This window comes from Pristis pectinata, chromosome 11 (assembly GCF_009764475.1).
Source record: "Pristis pectinata isolate sPriPec2 chromosome 11, sPriPec2.1.pri, whole genome shotgun sequence".
Classification (NCBI taxonomy): Eukaryota; Metazoa; Chordata; class Chondrichthyes; order Rhinopristiformes; family Pristidae; genus Pristis; species Pristis pectinata.
The window spans coordinates 47,805,932-47,826,115 of record NC_067415.1 but is presented as its reverse complement, the minus strand read 5'-3'; the positions used below and the strand labels follow the sequence as shown (position 1 = coordinate 47,826,115).

At 40.9% G+C, this 20,184-nt stretch overlaps 1 long non-coding RNA gene across 1 annotated transcript; it reads left to right on the top strand.

Moving 5' to 3' along the window:
- Positions 1 to 1,524: 1,524 nt before the first annotated feature.
- LOC127575826 (uncharacterized) lies at positions 1,525 to 18,978 on the top strand. The gene is made up of 2 exons (XR_007957131.1): positions 1,525 to 1,661; positions 16,361 to 18,978. It is a non-coding gene; the product is annotated as an uncharacterized LOC127575826 (long non-coding RNA).
- The last annotated feature ends 1,206 nt before the right edge of the window (positions 18,979 to 20,184 follow it).

The window sequence follows — 20,184 nt, the reverse complement described above, 5'->3', positions numbered from 1 at the left end:
TGTCCAGGAGATCAAGCAGTGAGCTGGGAGATTTGTTCTATCTGCTAACAGGGAGGTCTGGTTTGCCATTCACACAGACAGGTCACTGTATGTAGCTTCATTATCATGAATATCTGGATGAGCTTCAGATCACATGGGATCCCATTTAGATCACATGGGATCCATGATGAGCTAGCCAATTGGATGCGAAATTGGCTTGGAGGAAGAAGTTGGTGGTAGAGAAGGGCTGTTTTGTAGATTGGAGGTTTGTGACCAGTGGTGTGCCACAGGGATCCATGCTGGGTGCCCTGTTGTTTGTCATCTATATTAATGATTTAGATGAGAATGTAGGTGGCATGATTAGTAAATTTGTGGTGGTGTGGTAGACTGTGGAAAAAGGTTGTCTGAGGTTACAATAGAATCGAGATCAACTGGAGAAGTGGGCAAAGGAGTGACAGATGGAATTTAACTTAGACTAGTGGGAAGTTAAACCAGAGCAGGACTTGCACAGTAAATGACGGGGCCCCGAGAGTTGTAGAACCAAGGGGTACAAGTACATACTTCCCTCAAAGTGGCAACACAAGTAAACAAGGTAGTGAAGGAGGCATGTTGCATGCTTGCCTTCATCAGGTGGAGCATCAAATACAAGAGTTGGTGAGACCAATGAAATATTTCCTGCAGTTCTGATCATCATACTATCGGAAAAATGTGCTTAAGCAAGAGATGTTGCTGGGACTGGAGGGCTTGTGGGGATCAGTTTAGGAAAGTGAGGCAGAGGTCAAAGATCAGATAAGCATTCTTATTGAATGGCAGAGCAATAGCAACAGGATCATGGACTACTTCTGGTATGTAATAGAATATGTGATAAAAATTAACATGCTGGGGATGCATATTTAGATGGGGTTATCATCTATGAAATGCATTAATATTGTAAAGTTCCTTTTGTTGCAGGTTATATATGTCATTGGTTTTAATGTTATTCAACACAATGCTCTCGATATTGGAAATTGTTGACAGTGATGATTATGATCACTGTAGTCAAACTAATTGCAACATTTTTAAATATGCAGAGCTGCCTTTTTGTTTACAAATAAACAAAATATGAGATTTCCCACCTGACTTGTCCTCTCACGAAATAACTGAGTCTTTGTTTTTTTGCGCTCAGTATTAGTTTGATGTGCGAAAGAACTAGTGTCCAGCAAAATTATAACACATCTTGTGGTAATTTCTCTATCCATGCCTGTGTGAATTGTTGGACGAGTGACTGCGCCACCTTGAGCCTCCAGGGTTGCCCAGAAAGGGAGATGGCTAGGGTATCCACAACATGGGATGTCCGCTCCTGCACAGGAGGTCCACAAAGTAACCAAAATATCTTCCTCAGGCTAGGGGGCTGCCCACCTCCTGAAGAGAAATCTCATTATGTTTATCATGCGAGGCTGTGGGCTGACAGAGGGCGCTGTAGTGTCGGATAGAGGTGGGGAATGGATGCGGGCCCTCCGGCGGCCAGGGGGCGCTGGTTTTGCTCCGGTCGCTGCTGCTTGGAGTGCGATCCTGGTGCCACGTAATCAGGGTGAAGGGTCGGGCGGGAGGCGGCGGAGCCGAGCCTGGCGAGCGGCAGCCGCAGAGCGACCGGTCCCGGCGGGCAGCTGCTGTCTGCAGCCCACTGAGGCAGAGGCGGCTCGGTGAGTTCACTGCGGGAGGCAGCGGAAAAGTTAGAAGAAATCAGGAAGAGAGTTAAGGAACAGGCATTCGATGTTTGTGTGGTAGAGCTGGTGGGGAAGGGAGCGGGTGGAAGGGGGACAGTGAGTGAGGGCAGGGGAAGGGGTGAGAGTGTGTGAAGGGGCGGGAGGGGGTGAACTGGGGGAGGGAGGGAGATGGGGGGTGCGGAAGGAGAGTGAGCCGAAGGGGAGAATGAGAGGGGGCTAGAGGGAGGAGGGGGGGCAGAGGAATGAGCAGAGAGGGAGTAGAGGATCTGGGAGGGAGGGGATGGGGGGTAGGGGGTAGAGGAAGAGAGAGTGGGGGAGAGGGTGGTGGGTGTGGGTAGATGGGTGGGGGGGTGGGGGAGGGAGGAGAGGTGGGTGGGAAGAGAGGAGAGTGGTGGGGAAGGGCAGGGGAGAGTGGGTGAGGGGAGGTGGAGTGGGAAGGGGGAGGGGCGATGGAGGAGTGAGGGGCGGTGAAGGAGAGGGAGCAGGAGTGGGGATAGTGGGGAGGAGGGAAAGGAGCTGGGAGGGGGAGGGGGTGGTAGAGGGGGCAGTGGTGGAGGGTGGGGGAGGAGAGGGGGCTAGGGTGAGGTGAAGGAAGGAGTGAGGGGTAGTGGAGGAGAGGGAGCTGGCGGTTAAGGAGCAGGGGGAGGAGGGGCAGAGGGGGAGAGGTGGAGAGGGAGGAAAAGGAGCTGGGAGTGTGGGAGGGGAGAGTGGGGGGAGGAGGGTAGGGGAGGAGAGGGAGCTAGGGTGAGGGGGCGGTGAAGGAAGAGAAGGTAGTGGAGGAGGGGGGCTGGGGGTGAAGGAGAGGGAGCAGGTGGAGGAGGGGGATGGGGCAGAGGGGGAGTGGAAGGAGCTGGAAGGGGAGGGAGAGTGGGGGTAGTGGAAGGAGGGGGATGTATGGGGGGAGGGTGGGGTTAGGGCGAGGGGGTGGAAGAAGGGGTGGGGAGGAGAGGGGGCTAGAGTGAGGGAGAGGTGAGGGGGTTGGGAGGAGGGGCAGCGAGAGGGTGCCGGGGAGTGGCGGTAGTGGTAAGGGAGGCAGGGGGAGTGGAAGGGGGCGAGAAAGGGGAGGGGCAGTGGAGGAGAGGGGTGTGGGGGAGGGAAAGGAGCTGCGAGGGAGTGTGGGAGGAGTGGGGGCAGAAGTAGGGGGCGGAGGGGTTGGATGAGAGCGTGCAGGGGAGGGGCAGTGGAGGAGAGGGAGAAGGGGGAGGTGGGGGAGGGAAAGGAGCTGGAGGGAGGGTGCATGGGAGGGGAGAAGGAGGGACTGTAGGGGGAGGGGTTGGGGGAGTGAGGGGTGCATGCCAGAAGAGTGAGGGAGAGAGCAGTGGGGGGGTGCGGAGGGGAGGGATTGGAGCGGGGAGAGGGAGGGAGTGTGGGGCGATGGAGAGGGGTAACAGAATGGAGGTGAGAGTTGAATGATTGAACAGAAGGAAGTCGTTGGAGTGAGTGAGTGGAGAGTCAATGGATGAGGGAGATAGTTGGGAAGTAGGTGTGGGAGATGGGGGTTTGCGTGAGATGGAGGAGAAGCAGATTAGGAGGGGGCATACAGGGTCGAGGGGTTGGTGGGAGAAGAGGGACTGGGAGGGAGGGAGCAGGGGTTGGGGAAGGGGGAGCAGGAGGGGGACGAAAAGGGGCAGGAGGGGAGGGAGAGGAGGCACGTGGGAGGGTGTGGGGGGTGGGGAGGTGGGAGGGAGGTAGTGTGGGGTGAGTGGGATGGTACGGAGAGGGGAAGGGAGTGTGGGGCGGAAGGGGGGAGGGAGGGAGAGTGGACAGAAGGGGAGGGGGTGAGACCCGGGGGTAACAGGATGGAGGCAAGCGTTGAATGATTGAGCAAAAGGCAGTTGTTTGAGTGAGTGGGGAGTGTAATGGATGGGAGTGATAGGTGGGAAGCAGGTGTGGGAGATGGGGTCTGCGTGAGATGGAGGAGAAGCGGATTGGAACGGGAGGGGGGCATACAGGACCGCAGATGCTGAAATTTGGGGCAAGAAACTCAGCAGATTGAGCAGTGACTGCAGGGGGAAAGAATTTGATGTTTTGGGTGGAAACCTTGTGTCAGGACAGAAGGTTGTGCAGTTGGTAAAGTGAGTGTGATGTTGGGATGGGTTGAAGGTGGAATGGCAAAGACAGAAGGTGGCTGTGCATTGTTGGGTGGGGGCTGTGTGGGAGGAAGGAGGGTGGTTGTGGGCAGGGTAGAGGGAGTGTTTGGGAGAATGGGTCATGAGTGGAGTTTAATTATGTGTTTACATTGTGCATCAATGGACTTTTAAAAAGGAGATTGCTTATTTGTGAATGTAACCCATTTCTTTGTGCAGAGTTGTTATTGAATTTCTTAATGGGTAACAATGTTTAAGTTTTCATTTGTATTCATATGTGATCCAATGCTAAGTGGGAGAATCTGTCTTCAATGGGCATAAAGCTGGGATGAAACCTCTGACTATAATTAAAGTGAATTCCTCAGCATTGCATCCTTTTTACAGCTTTTCATTGTCGTCTCATGAGTGGATAGTTATTTATGACTAAATGTGAAATTTTTTTCCCACTGCCAGTCTCTTATTCCCAGGGCTTGGCTTTTGCATTCTTTATTTAGTTGTTGCATGGTCCACTGGCTCTGTTAATGGTTTTACCTGGTTTGTTTGAAAATTCTTAGCCAATAACTTATTTCTTTCTCTCATGATTAAACATGCAGCTTGTGCAGAATTATATCCTGGCGTTCCTTAGCAAGGCAGTCATGTATCATACTGGAGTAGATCACTGACAGTCTGTGACTTCTTCACCTCCATTGCCAAATGTGGAAATGCTGGACTGAGTAACAAGGTTCAGAGTGCTATTAGTTTGGTGCACCCTTGGAGTTCAGCAGTGGAGCCCAGTCTTGTTAAGATTGCCCTGCAGTTATGCTGGGAAATTGTTTTTTGGATTCTGCACTAGGTTAACCCTGGTGCAGGATCTGAGACTCATTTAGCTGTGGATGAGGAGGCAAAGATGAATTCAATTTCCTTTCAAATTATTTTGCTTTAGTTAAATGTTTTAAACTATATTTTTGGTTAATTTTTAAAAAATTTTTCATTATTTACTTCACTTAATAGTTTTGAAATGTCTCTGCAAAGCAAAATGACTCTGGCCTTGCTGGCTACTAAACCTCTGGAAGCCCAGCTGCCATGATTGGTTTTGGATGATTTGGGCCAATGAGAATGGCCCCCAACATGTACCTGCAAAGTACAGGTGAGGGATGACTAGAGGTCACAGGCAGTAGTTCTGGATGGGGGTGGTGGACTAGCAAATTCGAGACATAGAAGTGAAACTAAACCTGTTTGAAATACAGGACACCTTCAGTGTTGATACAGGCATGTAGAAGAATGTCAGGTATCAAATTTATACCTTAAAAACTTTATTCAATTACATTAATGTTTATCCCTAAAATTGACAGAGAAAGAGGATGCTATTTTCTGCTCAATGTTGCACAATTCCCAACTGACTGAACTGACTTCTGACAGATTCACACTTAAGCATACCAAGTCACCTCTTTGCCATCTACCTCTACCTTAAAAATGTACAAAGTCTCTGCTTCTGCTTTCCTTTGGAAGAGATTTCCAAAGATCCATTGAGAGAAAAGATTTGATTGCATTGTCTGAAAAAGAATATTACCGGAGATTTAATGGTTATACATTAAGGGTAAGTTTTGTGGACTATATGAGGTGTGTAATTCCATTATGATGTTTAAACATATACACAAAATCATTTGTCACTGCTGCAAAGTTGGTATTGTTAATGTAGTTGTACTTGGATTTAATCCATAGTGGGTTTTGATAGAAAAGGTCATACAACTCATCTTGGATTATAAATCCAGAGAAACCTCTCTCCCAATGTTACATATGATCATTTTGTGACCAACTATGTGGATACTCAAAAATGTCATTTGAGAGCCTATTTCATTAGTGGATGCATTCATTTATGATTCCATTTGCCCCTTTAATGGTTATTGAAAATTTAAAACTTAGTTTTTGTTTGATTTATTAGGCACATTGAACTTGGATAAACTATTAAAAAATGTACACATTTACACAAGGTGCTGATAATTGAAGAACCAATGCATTATAGTTGTTCAGGGTTGTCCAAATTCTCTCTATATTCAGATATGTTCACACCTGTTTCCACAGTATATGGTTATCAAAGTATTAAAAACTAATAATTTTAAAAAAACTAAAGACTACAGCAACTTAATTACCAGGCTAATTCTCATTGCTCTTCTCATGTTGCGCTATTAAAATTCATATCAATGCTTATTTTTACTGTGTACTTTAACATTTTTTGTGTGATCCCCAGCTAAGTTGGGCCAATTACAAATTGCCCCTAAACTCCTGGTTTAGCAGGCCAAGTTAAAGACTAGCATATTGGTGGGTCTAGAGTTTGGTATGGACCTATCAGCTGAGGAGGACATATTTCCTTCATGACAATCTATTGGGTTCATTGTCACCTTTACTAATTCTAGCTTTTTATTCCAGATTTATTTAATTCAAGGATCACCTGCCATATCTTTGAATGTGTCTGTGGATGATTATGCAGGTTACTAAATACTGATCCAGTTTCTTAACCATTATGATGCTTCGCTGGACACCTTGGTCAGCATGGGCAAGTTGGGCCAAAGGGCCCATTTCCATTCTGTGTTACTCTATGACTTTGTGATACTATGTGCTTTTGTTCATTTGACTCTTATTCATATCTTCACATCAACGCAAACAAACAAAAAGAAATATGCAGCAGGCCAACTGTAGATAGTGAAAGTGTCAGATTGATTAACTTTCATTGGAACTTGCCACCCAGATTAATAAAAATAATTATCAGGGTTCCCTATAAGGCACTTTATTTTTTTCAGTTTCATAATTTGGTTGTTGCCTTGACGTGATGGTGGTGAGCAATTATTTTAAGATGCTACAATTTTAAGAGTCATATTAACCAATGAATGAAAAGGTTAACAGTTAACTTCATTGCTATACCAAAGCAATTAACTTTAGCAGTTGTATTCATATTAACTGGCTTCCAGCTTTTTCAAGGCAAGTAATAGTATTCAGACAAAAGGGTCTAATTTCATACCATGGTTGTATTTTAAAAAAAATAATATGTGCATAATGGCATGAAATAAGTATAGAGAATTTTGGGATACTGACACTGGAAATTGTTTAAATTCTACTATTTAAATAATTGTATGAATCTGGGTTCCTTTTGTTTACTCTGTTAAGTGTGTGTTAAATGTCAGACCTAGACAAGTGGCTCTATAGGATAGGAAGCTTCTGGCTACCACTTCATCAGTTTCATATTTGTAATTTTTTCTTGAATTTTGTTTTGAGTTGACACCGTCCTATGTGGTTAGGCGGGAGGGACGGTTCATCCTGTTAAGTACTCGAGTCATTTTGAATGTTGCTGTATTGCCAATCCCTTTAGGGTATGCTTGGGAGGCTCTGTTTGAAGATCCTTTTTATGATATTGTTTCAGTACTGCTAAACTGTAGAATCATGGCATTATTTTTGTACTGTGACACTTTCCAGGTCATTTAAAAAAATGTTTTTAGAACTTGGTGTATAAAAATAATTCATTTGATTCTTTTTGTTATTAGCATATCCTTATCTTGGAATTGTTGCCATACTGAGTGGAAGTCACACATGTAGATGCTTTCAGTTATTAACCAGGGAATACTTCGGCACATGTTGCAGCCTATTGTTTCAGTGGGGTGAATACATTAGGCTAAAATAAGTAAATGTTGACTCAACTGTCAGATTTTTTCAGTATGATTTAGTAAGTTTTTTTTAGTTCTCAGAATTCAGTGCTGCTAAAAGTTAAGACCCTAGAGCAAAGAAGGATGTATAGCTCCATGTATGTCCATACAAATATACGAGTGGGCAACTCAGCCGCCTACACCAGCTCTGCCAATAAGATTAACACTAGTCATTATGCACTCGGACCCCCAGATTCCTGTGCATCTTGCAGCTCTTCAGTTTTTCACGTTTGAATGTTTTTCCTGCAAAAATGGACAACTAAATGTGTGTCAGGTTGAAATGATTTTCTTTCAATTTAATGCACATGTTGTCCCACTGATTACATTGGTTCTTTTGCATTATTGGGTGGGCTTCATTTTTCTCTACCAATTTCAGAACCATATTAGATTGTATCACATAGCCCTTTATATAAATCACATTTAATTTTTATAGTTTGGAGTAAACGTCTAAGCTTTAAAGTGAAATTAGAGCCTTTTGTAGAAACCACATCAATTCCAAGATATTATGATTGCAAATAAAATGTTCTGATGGCAATTAAAAATAACATACGTTACTTGGTAATTATATTACAGGACAATATATTGCTTTAATTGGAGCACTTATTGTGTATTACGTGTTCTGTGTTTTTCTGCCTATGAATGCACTTTGTATGCAGATTTCTGCCACATAGCAACTTGTATTTTACAAATGGCTGCCGTGTTTATATTCACAAAGCAGCAATAAATTACAACAGATACAGAATATACAATCTCCAACAAAAAAATCAGTTTTAAACATGTATGAATATATTAATTTTATAGCAGAAATAGGACGTTAGCCCCTTAAGTTAGCTCCAGCATTTAATAATATAATGACTGACCTGATTGTAACCTCAACTCTTCAAACCTGGGGTAATCTTTCATCTCCCTGTTCATCAAGAATATATCTACCGTACCTCTATCTTAAAACTATACAAATATGCAAAGACTCTTCCACTTTCTTTTGATGAGAGAGTTCCAAAGACTTCTCAAAACAAATTCACCTCATCCCAGTCTTAAACGGACAATCAATTATTTTTAAGCACTGGCCTCTAGTTCTAGTTTCTCCCACAAGAGGAAACATCTTTCCCATTCTTACCCTGTCAAGATCCCTCATGATCTTGTATGTTCCTATCAAGTCATCTCTCGCTCTTTTAACTGCAGTGGATACAAGCCTAGACTGTCCAACCTTTCTTAAGAAAACCTACCCATTCCAAGTAACAGTCAAATAAATCTCCTCTGAATTTCTTCCATTGGAGTAGCAAGCTTCCTTGAAGGAGATCAGTACTCTAAGTGGTCCTCTACATGTGGCCTCAATGATGTTCTATATAACTGAAGCACATCTTTGCTACTTTTGTATTCAATTCCCCACCCTTCACACAGGGTGGTGGGTAAATGGAACGAGCTGCCAGAAGAAGTTGTAGAGGTGGGTACAGTTACAGCATTTAAAAGATATTTGGACAGGTTTATGGATAGAAGAGGTTTAGAGGGATGCGGACCAATATCAGGTATATTGGACTAGCTCAGGAAGACGCCTTGTTTGGCATGGAAGGGTTGGACCTAAGGGCCTGCTTTTGTGCTGTATAACTCTGACTCTGAGCAATTAACAAAATCGCTAGCTTTCGTAATCGCTTGTACATTCAACGCTATCTTTTGCGAATTGTGCACAAGGACCCCCAAATCAATTTACAATCTTTTGCCATTTAGATTTTGTATCCCTTTCCAGCAATGAAGAGACAGTAGTCAATAAAAGTGCACCAAATATTTTTTGAAGATTTTCCTGGCCAGCACCTTCAAATTCCTACTGAGACAGGCTTAAAACTTTGAAATATAATTAGAATAAAAGTAAATAATTCCAAAGTAACATTTTTGTTTCTGAAGCAGTGTTAGCTGAAAGGGACCGATAAAGCTCCCAGAGCAAGGAGACTCATCAAGTTGGATGCTGCATTTTCTAAATCTATTTGTCACTTCAGTGTTCAGGACTTTTCTTGAGATTAATTGTGCACACCAAAAACTTGCTGTTTGTGTGCTCTGCCTTCTTGGATACATTATTTAATTTTTGCAATATTTCTGTCATAACTACAAGTCAACTAAACAACACTCATTATAAAGTGCTTTGCAGTATGGCAGCAGGTTTAAAGTCCTAGTAAACAACCTTTATTGTCTAAAGCAAAAAAAACAAAGTAAATTATGGGTATAGTAGCACTTTCAGACAACATTGAAAGTAACATGGTGATTTGGTTGCCGTCCTTTCTAAGTGATAATATAACGTTACAGGACTCAAGGAAGTATATCATCATTCACATTTGGAAGGAGCTTTTTGATAACGGTCACTTAAATGTGTAAATAAACTGAATCAACGGCAATTTTAAATATATTGCATGGGTAAAATAATGCTGCAAAAATGCAAATTAGTTTAGACATTCCCTAAATTTCACACTTTTCTGTGGAAGTAGAGGCATTAGCCCATATTAGATTCAGAGATTTATTGTAGTTCTAATACAGTGATGGGTGTAGAAGATGTTTTGCAATGTTCATGGCTGAGCTGTCCAAGTTTTCTAAGATGAAGTAACAATTGCTGTATATTTAGTGAGACAGGGAATAGTAAGAATCACAGAGGACACAAAAAAAACCTCCAAGAAATAGTGAAGAATAAACATAGAGTTAAAATGGATGTGTAGCTAAAAGCAATAAGTATTAGTAATATCAAAATTATTGAAGAAATTAATGGGACTCTTTAGCCTGGAACTGCTGTTACTTCCCAGCCAGCCATGGCCTTATTTCTTAAGTCTAGTTTTAATTTTAACTCCAGTTATATAATTCCTGTTTTATAAACAGGATTATAAAACAAAATAGCTATAGTGATGGTTTGTTATACAGTAGATAGGATACTCTGAACAATTTTATTTGCCCAATCTCCCTTTTGTCTTAATTTGCTTATAATATGCAGTTTATATCACCATTTTTCCATTGATGGCAGCAAAATGAACGACAAGTAAATGCCCCAATTCTGTATGTTTTTTTGCAGTGTTGGTTTTCTGTTCAGTACTGAAATATGGGATAAATTTCATATTCCAGATTGCTTCCTTTGCCAATGAGGTTAGAATTGGTGCCATCTACCATGGTCTTATCATATGGTGGATTAGCCACAGCATTGCCTCATTTAGGCAAATGACATTTCCGCATTATAATTTCTGTGGTTCAGTGTGAGCTGTTGGACTTGTCGTTTGTTGTCCCTTCTTCTCCTACTACTGGCGCAAACAGATTTTTTTTAGCCTTTGTAAAGTTGAGGTTCAATTCAATGTAGCAAGAAACTTCACTGGTTGTGTTCCATAAAATTATGCAAATTGAGATTTTATACTACTGTGCTAAAATGCTAAACAAGCTTGTCATGAAAATCCATTTTTGTTGATTTAGTTGCCCATTTGCAACTATTTAACAGCATTGCACATATAATGAGAACTGTTAAATGTGTTAGAAATACGTTGATCTGTTGTGTTAACGTATTTCCTTCAACTCCCTAATTGCGTTAGCAATGTCTTTTGAAATCTTATATGATAAAGAATGGAATTTTTCCTCCAAGTTAATTTTTATTCTTCCAACCTGTGTTTTCATATACTCAGTTATACACCAGAATAATTATACATTGTACATCTGGGAGTGTCTGTAATTTTCACTTTTTAATTTAAAATCCCTCTAGAGAATGAAATGAAGTGAGTTAGTTCTTTGCATTGATGATCCCTATGGGTGCTAATTTTCCCATTTATTATGTTACATTATAGAAGGCCATTCAACCCATCAGGTCCATGCCAGCTTGCAGAGGAACAGTCCTAATCCCACCCCCACCATCCCTCTTATTTCTTTATATCCTCTGCAACTTGTTCTCCCTCAACTCTACCTCTTCTGGTATGTGGGAGCAAACTGGTGCACCGGGCAGGAAACCACGTAGTCGCAGAGCGAATGTGCAAGCTCCACACAGGATCAAAACCAGGCCCTGGCAGCTGTGAGGCAGCAGCAACAACTACTGTGTGGCCATGCATCCTTGTGTTGCTATTCTTGCATGGCAAAATGATTAATTTCTTCACTTCCAACATAATAAAAATTAATCATGAGCAACTGGATATCTCCAGTTTTGCTGATCTTCATGGAAGAAGGGGAGAGCTCAGTTCACACTTGCACCCTTGTGGACTCTAAATACAAACTGTATACCAACTGAAAAGAATACTTATTAATTGTCACTGATCAACAGGCAACAATTTTCATGTCTTTAGTCTTAATTCCAAAATTTAAAAATCCTGGTGCAGAAATTAGTTCTGATGGCAATTTTAATGTTGCTGACTTTTTACTGAGAAAATTAGAGTCAGAGAGTTGTACACCATAGAAACAGGCCCTTTAGCATACTGCATCATGCCCATCTATACTAATCCTGATTGCTTGCATTACTTCCAGATGCTTCTAGCCTTGCTTATTCAAGTACCTGTTTAGATACCTCTTAAATATGTTGCTGTTCCTGCCTTCAGCACCACCTCTGTTGGCTCAGATATCAGCTACTCTTTTTGTGTGAAAAGTTAACACCTCGAATTCCCTTTAAACCTCCTCCCTCTCACCTTAAACCTATGCCCTCTAGTTTTGGACACCCCTATCAGGGGAAACAGACTCTGGCTATCTACCCTACCTATGCCTCATTATTTTATACATCTCTATCATGTCACCTCTGAGCTTCTCTCACTCTAGGGCAAACAGACCCAGCCTATCCATTCTCTCCCTGTAACTCGAGCTCTCCAATCCAGTTTTGTCATAGGTGATGCTTATGGAACTCAGTTTTGTATTTCTACTCTTTTTAATCTAAATTTTGAAATTCAGTTACTTTTCAAAGTTGATAATGAACACAGTGACGCAGTCATTATGTTAAAGTCCTGGATCATCGAACAAAAACAAGAAGCAGGAGTAGGTCAAATGGCTCCTCAAACCTGTTGCGTTTTTCTGTTCAATAAGGTTCATTCTTGGCCTCAGTACCATTTTCCCGCTCTCTCTCTTGTAGTTCAAACATCTGTCGGGCTCTTCCTTGAATATATTCTGTGACTTGGTCTCCACAGCTCTCTGGGGTAGAGAATCAGAATCTGATTTATTATCATGGACTTGTATGATGTGAAATTTGTTTTGCAGCAGCAGGACACGGCAAAGACATAAAATTACTCTAAATTACAAAACTAAATATTGCAAAACAAAAAGGAACAACAAAATAGTGTTCATGGACCATTCAGAAATATTATGGAGGAGGGGAAAAAGCTGTTTGTGAATCGTTGAGTGTGAGTCTTCAGACTCCTGTACCACCTCCCCGATGATAGTGACAAGAAGAGAGCATGTCCCGGATGATGGGAGTCCTTACTAATGGATGTTGCCTTCTTAAGTGTCACGAACCAGCAACAAAAGAAACACACTGAGCATGATTCAGTGTTAAAAACTATTTTATTAATCACTGCTTATGATAATATGTAAAATAAAAGTAAAAATGTTAGTATGTTAGAATTCAAAAATGTTAAACTTTGAACATTAACCCCAAAACTAAACTCTTCGTGTGTGTGTGTGTGTGTGTGTGTGTGTGGCAAAGTCCCAAACTCCAAGTTCAGGAATGGTTTTTAAAGTTCAGTTCCGCAAGCCATAAGGTGAAACATGAGCAAGGGGTTCTTCAACAACCATCGTTGTCTGAAGATAAGACGTAGACGTAGAGAAACATAGAGAGAGTAAATACGAAATCCAAATGTTCCACGATGGAACCCAAACGACACTTCAGGGTTTACTCGGTAGTGACTTCCTCACCCCGAAAAGCATCCAAATCGTGGTCGTCCACACACACAAATACCTGTTTCCTTCTACAGGTCAGCAACAAAGTGAACTCCACCGGATTACTTCCAACTTCCATACATGGATTTCAGTGGCAGACACAGTTATTGTTTCTCATCCATCGATAGAGAAAACTAGCAGGCTGGTGTCTCTCTCCCTTCTCTCTCTCTCTCCTTCTTCAACAACGTCATTACGTCCTTTATCTTCTATTGACGTAAGCACGCCCCACACACACATACACACACACTCTCTATCTTAAAGGGACTTTCACTGAGTCAGTAACATAAGGCACCACATCTTGAAGATATCCTCAGTGGGGGGTGGGTTGTGCCTGTGATGAATCGGCTGAGTCTGCAGTGCTCTGCAGCCTTTTGCGATCCTGACTTCCAAAGGGTCATGACCTAAGAGAAGAAAGTCCTCATTTCCATCTTAAATGAGCAACTCCTTTTTATAAACAATATCTTCTAGTTCTAGCTAGCCCCAGTCGGGAACATTCTCTCAGTATCCACCCTCTGAATCAACCTCAGAGTCTTGTATGTTTCAAAAAGATCACCTGTTCTTTTTTGAAACTCATGTATGTGTCCATCATTTCTCCATGTGCCAGAAATCAGCCTGGTGAACTGACTCTGTCCTTTCTTAAATATGGAGAGCAAAATTATATGCAATATCTCAGGTGCAGTCTCACCTGCATCTTGTAAAGTTGCACCAAAACTTAACTTTACTACACCACACATACTGTAAATGAAGGTCAACACTTCATTAGCCTTCCTACCTGATGTACCTGCATGCTGGCCCTTTATATTTCATGCACTAGAACCTTCCCCCACCTCCCAAATCTCTTTATAGTCTAATGTCATTTAAGTAATTTGCTTTTTAATTTATTCTTTCTACCAAAGTAGGTAACCTTCCATTTTCCCACATTATACTCCATCAGCCTGCTTCACCACTCAACCTATCCTTATCCTTTACGGGGTCCTCACAGCTTATTAATCTACCTACCTTTGTAAGTTTGGCTGCAGTGCACTTAGTTCCTTCAATTGAGAGACAAGAGTTTGATGCCCACCAGAGCTGCTTGGGTGTTTTTTGGGGGGGGGGGGGGGGGTGATGGGGGGGGATGGGGGATGGGGAATAAATCTGGAATAAATAGTAAGTATCAATGGCAACCAAAAAACTAGTGAATTGTCTTTAAAAACTCATCTAGTTCATTAATACCCTTCGGAAAAGAAAATCTGCCACTTGGTAGATACATGACTCCAGATCCACTAATTTGATTGACACCAAACCAACTCATTTAAGGAGCAGGTAGGGATTGATTAGTGCCAAAAAAGGACAAAAAAACAGACAGAAAAGTTCTGCATTACCCCCAGTAACTTCAAAACAGTCATCAAGAGGTATTAAGATGTTTCGTCATTGAACAAAAATCAGATAATCTTCCTTGATGTTTCTTGTTATGTTTAGTGCGATTTCTTCATGCAGGAAAGTGTCAGGTAACAAGATGGTAAGATGGTGAAGACTGTGTTATTGTGTTTGTTTGAGGTGACGTCAGAATAGATCTGGAAAATCTACCAAAGCAGATAGGTCCTTTTTCAAAGAAGCTACAGATCTAGTTTTAAACCATCTGCAGAGTTCTCATTTAGGATGTTCCAAAAGATTTGTGTATCAAGCAAAAATAACACAAAGGACACTTTGCTAGGAAACCAATGACTGTTATGCTCAATTTATTGTAGGGTTTACCTCAATTTTGTCAGGGAGATGCAATAAGTTGGAATGACTGTTGTGATAAATTATTTTTCCCCAGAACTGCTTTTTAATAAGAATCTTTCATGAGTTTTTTTTGTTGTCCAATCAGAAACTGGAATGCAAGAAAAAGTTTTACTACTGGTTTTTTAGACACATTTAATGTATGATATGTATTATGTTACTGTTCAAAGAGGAGAGAATGGGTGTTGCAACATCCAACTTGATATTCTTCAATTTGTATCACAACTTGCATCATCTATCGCTTCAGAATTCCAACATCTGCAGTGATTTCTATTACTGTCCCAACAATTATTTTTCCTCTTTTTTTCTCCCTTTTCTCTTAATTAACACAGATTAACTGTGATTAACAAGATTTCTCCAATCTCTCTCAAAGACGCCACCAGTTGTGTCTGTCAGTTTCTGTCTTCATCCTCCTTCAGACATGTCCCATGTTCTCTCTGTGGTTTTCCTTTCTCTGCAGCTTAAAGAATATTTGATTTTTAACTTTTCAATTCTGATGAAATGTCATGAACCAGGAATATTAACGGTTTCTTTCCATAGATGCTGTCTGACCTGCTGAGAATTCACAGCATTTTATGTTGTAAATCTGCTGTTACCTAATGGGAAAATCTAGGCTCATTCTGAATGATTGTTGAATAATCATGAAATTATTGACATGTTTCCATTAAACTGGTTGTTTTCAGAAACACAAAATTGGGAAAAATTATCAAGGTTATATGCAGTGTGCTAAAACTAGCATGAAACCAAATGTTCTTAATTTGTTCATAGGATGTAGATATTCATAGGGTGGCCAGCATTTATTGTCTATTCCTATTTGCCTGCTTGGTCATATCAAAAGGAGTTCACTCAATTAAATTACTGTGTACTTCAAGTCATGTGCAGGTCAGATGAGGTTAAGAATGACAGATTTCCTTCTCCAAGGGACATTGATGAATCTCATGGGTTCTTAATCACAGTTCAGTGGTTTCATAGTAGCTATGACACCTGTTTATTTTCTCTAGATCTGTTTAATTGTTTAGATTCCCAGCTTCCCAGGTGGGATTTGAACTTGTCTCCAGATCAATAGTTTTAGCCCTGGGATACTAGCCATTATCTTAACCACGATGCTACCATACCCACGATATAGACTAACTGTTAAGAACTGTTACTGGTATTCAGTGTATATTTAATACTTTTGCTGAAAAGTGGTGATTTTCGTGGTTCAGGAAAGAAAATTCTCATTTAACAAGTGTTCATTGTGGACGAATTAAAAAAAATACACCTCTAAAATGTGTAATTATTTGTTTTACAGAACAGAAGGAATCAAATGAAAGAGTAGCGCATTCAAGACGGCCACTGCAGTACAAATTAAGAATCAAGACAATCAACTAGGTTGAGTGTTATTTGCACTGTACTTTGCAACTCTTGTTTATCACTTTGCAACACTAAAAAATGAGGCAGCTGAAAGGAAAACCAAAAAAGGAAACTTCGAAAGACAAAAAGGAACGGCGGCAAGCCATGCAAGAAGCTCGAAGTCAGATCACCACCATAGTGTTTCCCACGTTAGCTGTGGTTGTGCTGTTGATTGTTTTGTTTGTTTACGTGGCCACTCGACCAACTATTGCATGAGAGAAAAATTACAAAGCGTTTCATGAAGAAATTTCATCTTGGCTACAATGGATTTAAAATGGAGTAAATCCAACCAGGGTTAAATGCTTCACATTTTTCTGTCCAATTACAGTTCCATTCTTACTGGTCTTGACATGTGTTTAAAGAGTATTGTTGCCCAATGGTACAGTATATATAATATATATGCTAATTTCTCTCATGTGCCTTTGAAATTTTCACTGGACAGTATTTTTTCCCCTTAAAATGATCTGGAAATATTTCCATTATCTTGTGCAGAAGTTGAGAGCAAACCCTAATTCAAAAAAAATGTCAGAGGCCAATTTGTTGCATTGTCTGTATAGTAGTAGTGTTTTAAACAAAATTCTACTATGAATTTCACCACTCTTGCCAAAGGACAATCCATTCTTGTATTGGAAACGTATCACTTAAAATGCAATGAATATAAATTGTAAATGTTTATTTTTAGAATAAAATCAATGTTCATAATTTTTCAAATATATATTTTGCAGTGTCAAGGAACATGGAGAAGTCTCTTTTGCCAATAGTTTTAATGTATGCCAAAAACATTTCAGATTTGTGCTGTGGGCAGCCAGATGATAATTGCTGGAAATAATCGCCTGATAAGCTCTTCATTCCATCACTTGCCTGACCCTCTTCCTGAATGAATCTACCTCCTTCAGTGATCAGATGCTTTAGTAAAAAGTGATTTTGTCCTGATGGTGCTTTTGCAGGGAGAATGAAATTATTGAACCCTGGTTGTTGGAAGGGGTATTTTCACCAACTTGACCACCTTAAATTGGACCAGTATTACACCAATTTTTGGCCAAAGAAAAGTCTGCCTTTTACAGGTTTCATTGAATGTCTTAGAATTGGATAGGATGGGAAGTGATAACTGTGGCACTATATTTATATTTTACTGCATAGGCCCATACAGTGCTCCAACTCTGGTCTTGCTATGATTTACTATATTAAAAAGAGACTTTTATTCTATGCTGGTTGCAATAAACCAAAACATCTCAGCAATCTGGGATGCAGCTAGAGCCATATGGAAGTCTGTTGATTTTTTGAAAATCTGAGCCCTTATCTTTCATACAATATCTTGCAGTTCTTTTTGGTCCTCAGAATCATTGGCTGTGGTTCCTAATTTGGTCGTGTTTGAAAATTTAAGCTTTACTACCTTTCATCCTGATTTAAAATCATCACTGTGCACCAAGAATAACATTAGCTGCAGTACAACCTGTGAAATACCCACAGCAGACACACAGAGGAACTACATTGTCTCCATTCCCTCTTTATCTGTGTCAAAACCTTTGAGAAAGCCCATACACAGTGCATTCAAAGCCTTTACTGCCAATCTTCATTTGTCAACTCTTTAAAGTGCTTAGCTCTGTGTCACTTTCTGAAGTGATTCATGTGTGATACAAGTAGAGTCACTTCCAAATTATTCAATAGTTTAGTTCACTTTTTCCAGACAGATAAGGAGGAATAGTCCAGGAAAGTAACATGCCTAGCTTGTTGGAGCCAACTCAGTAAATTTAATTTGACACTGGTGCAAGTTGAATTCTTAATCTTCCTTTAGCAGGGGCAAATCCTCATGTATTAATGTATGGTGACTCTCGAGTTGGGCAGGAGAGTGGTGGGAAGTTGCAGTTTTTGCCATGATTTTATTCTCTGAGGAAATTGCTCCACATTTAAAAAAAAATAGACAGGATTTATGCTTAACTTTTTTTTGATGCAGTTTGTCTGAAATAGGCCAAAACAATGTCAAGGCTTGAAGAATTTCAAGTGCAGTCTACATCCAGCACAAAGCATGTTTGAACAACCTTACAGTCCTGATGCAGGGTCTCGAGCTGAAATGTTGACCATCCCCTTTCCTGCACAGATGCTGCCTGACCCACTGAGTCCCTGCAGCAGTTTGATTTTGTTTTTACTTCAGATTACAGCATCTGTAGTCTCTTTTGTCTCCATTTTTCTATAATCTTAACTAATAAAGAAAATTTTCCTAACGCTGGCCACATTGAGGAATTGCATTACCATTACAAGTTTTGCCAAATTCACCCATTTATGAACCTATTGGAGATTCTTAAATTTTAGCTTTTCTTTGGGGTACATAGGCATGAAAGGGTTACCTTATCTTTTAAGAGCTTTTAAGTTTTTAAATTAATTTATGAAATTAACTATTGTACATCAGTTTAGCTTGTAAATGGTTTTGTATTCATTTCGTGTTACTCAGAGGAATAAATGCTGATGGCAAATGCTTACTTTCAGCCACAATAAAACTGCACCGTGTTGCTACTCTTATCAAGGAATATTTGTTAATGCAAATCCTTTCAATTGCCTAAAATACTGCTTGACTGCATTGTTTCAAAGGAGATTTTATGTCTGGGATTATGGTTTGAGCAAAAACTTTTGGGAGGGTGTAACACACCTGAAATCCAGCACAATTTGAGCCTGGATCACTAATTACACAAAAGGAGGATAGTTTAGCTCGTATAGTTGGTGATAATGGTGACTTGTATTTGCTGGCTCTCAACATGCTTGCTTCTTCACCCCAATTTCGTTAGAACTTTCTATTTAAATTATTGAATGCTTGATGACATCACACATCAGTTAGCAGATTTTCAATGGAAGACATTTTCTGTTCTCTTTTTGGTTTTCAATCTTTCAAAAGGCTGATTGCCTCAGCAGCTGCATTTAGTTTCCAGTCTCAACAACACCAGAGCTGATCCTGAAGAGGGCTCAAGCTTCCTTGGATTGTAAATGTTACACAGGTAGACTATCCTGGTACAAATGCACTGTACACAAGGATGAGAATCAGGTTTATTATCACTGACGTATGTCATGAAATTTGTTGTTTTGCAGCAGCAGTACAGTGCAAGACACAAAAATTACTATCAGTTACAAAAATAAATAGTGCAGAAGAGAAATAACGAGGTAGTGTTCATGGACTGTTCAGAAATCTGATGGCGGAGGGGAAGAAGCTGTTCCTAAAACATTGAGTGTGGATCTTCTGGCTCCTGTACTTCCTCCCCAATTGTAGTAACACGAAGAGGCCATGTCCTGCATTGTGAGGGCCCTTAATGAAGATGTCCTCAATGGTGGGGAGGGTTGCGTCCATGATGGAGCTGGGTTAGTCTACAACCCTCTGCGGCCTCTTTCGATCCTGTATATTGGAGTCTCCCTACCAGGATGTGATACAACCAGTCAGAATGCTTTCTACTGTACATCTACAGAAATTTGCAAGAGCCTTTGGTGACATAACATAATCTCCTCAAACTCCTAATGAAGTAGAGCTGCTGGCATGCCTTCATGATTGCATCAATGTGTTGGGCCCAGGATAGATCGTCTGAGATGTTGACATTCAGAAACTTAAAGCTGCTCACCCGTTCCACTGCTGACCCCTCAATGAGAACCGGTGTGTGTTCTCCTGACTTCCCGTTCCTGAAGTCCACAATCAATTCCTTGGTCTTGCTGACAATGAGTGTAAGGTGGTTGTTACGACACCAC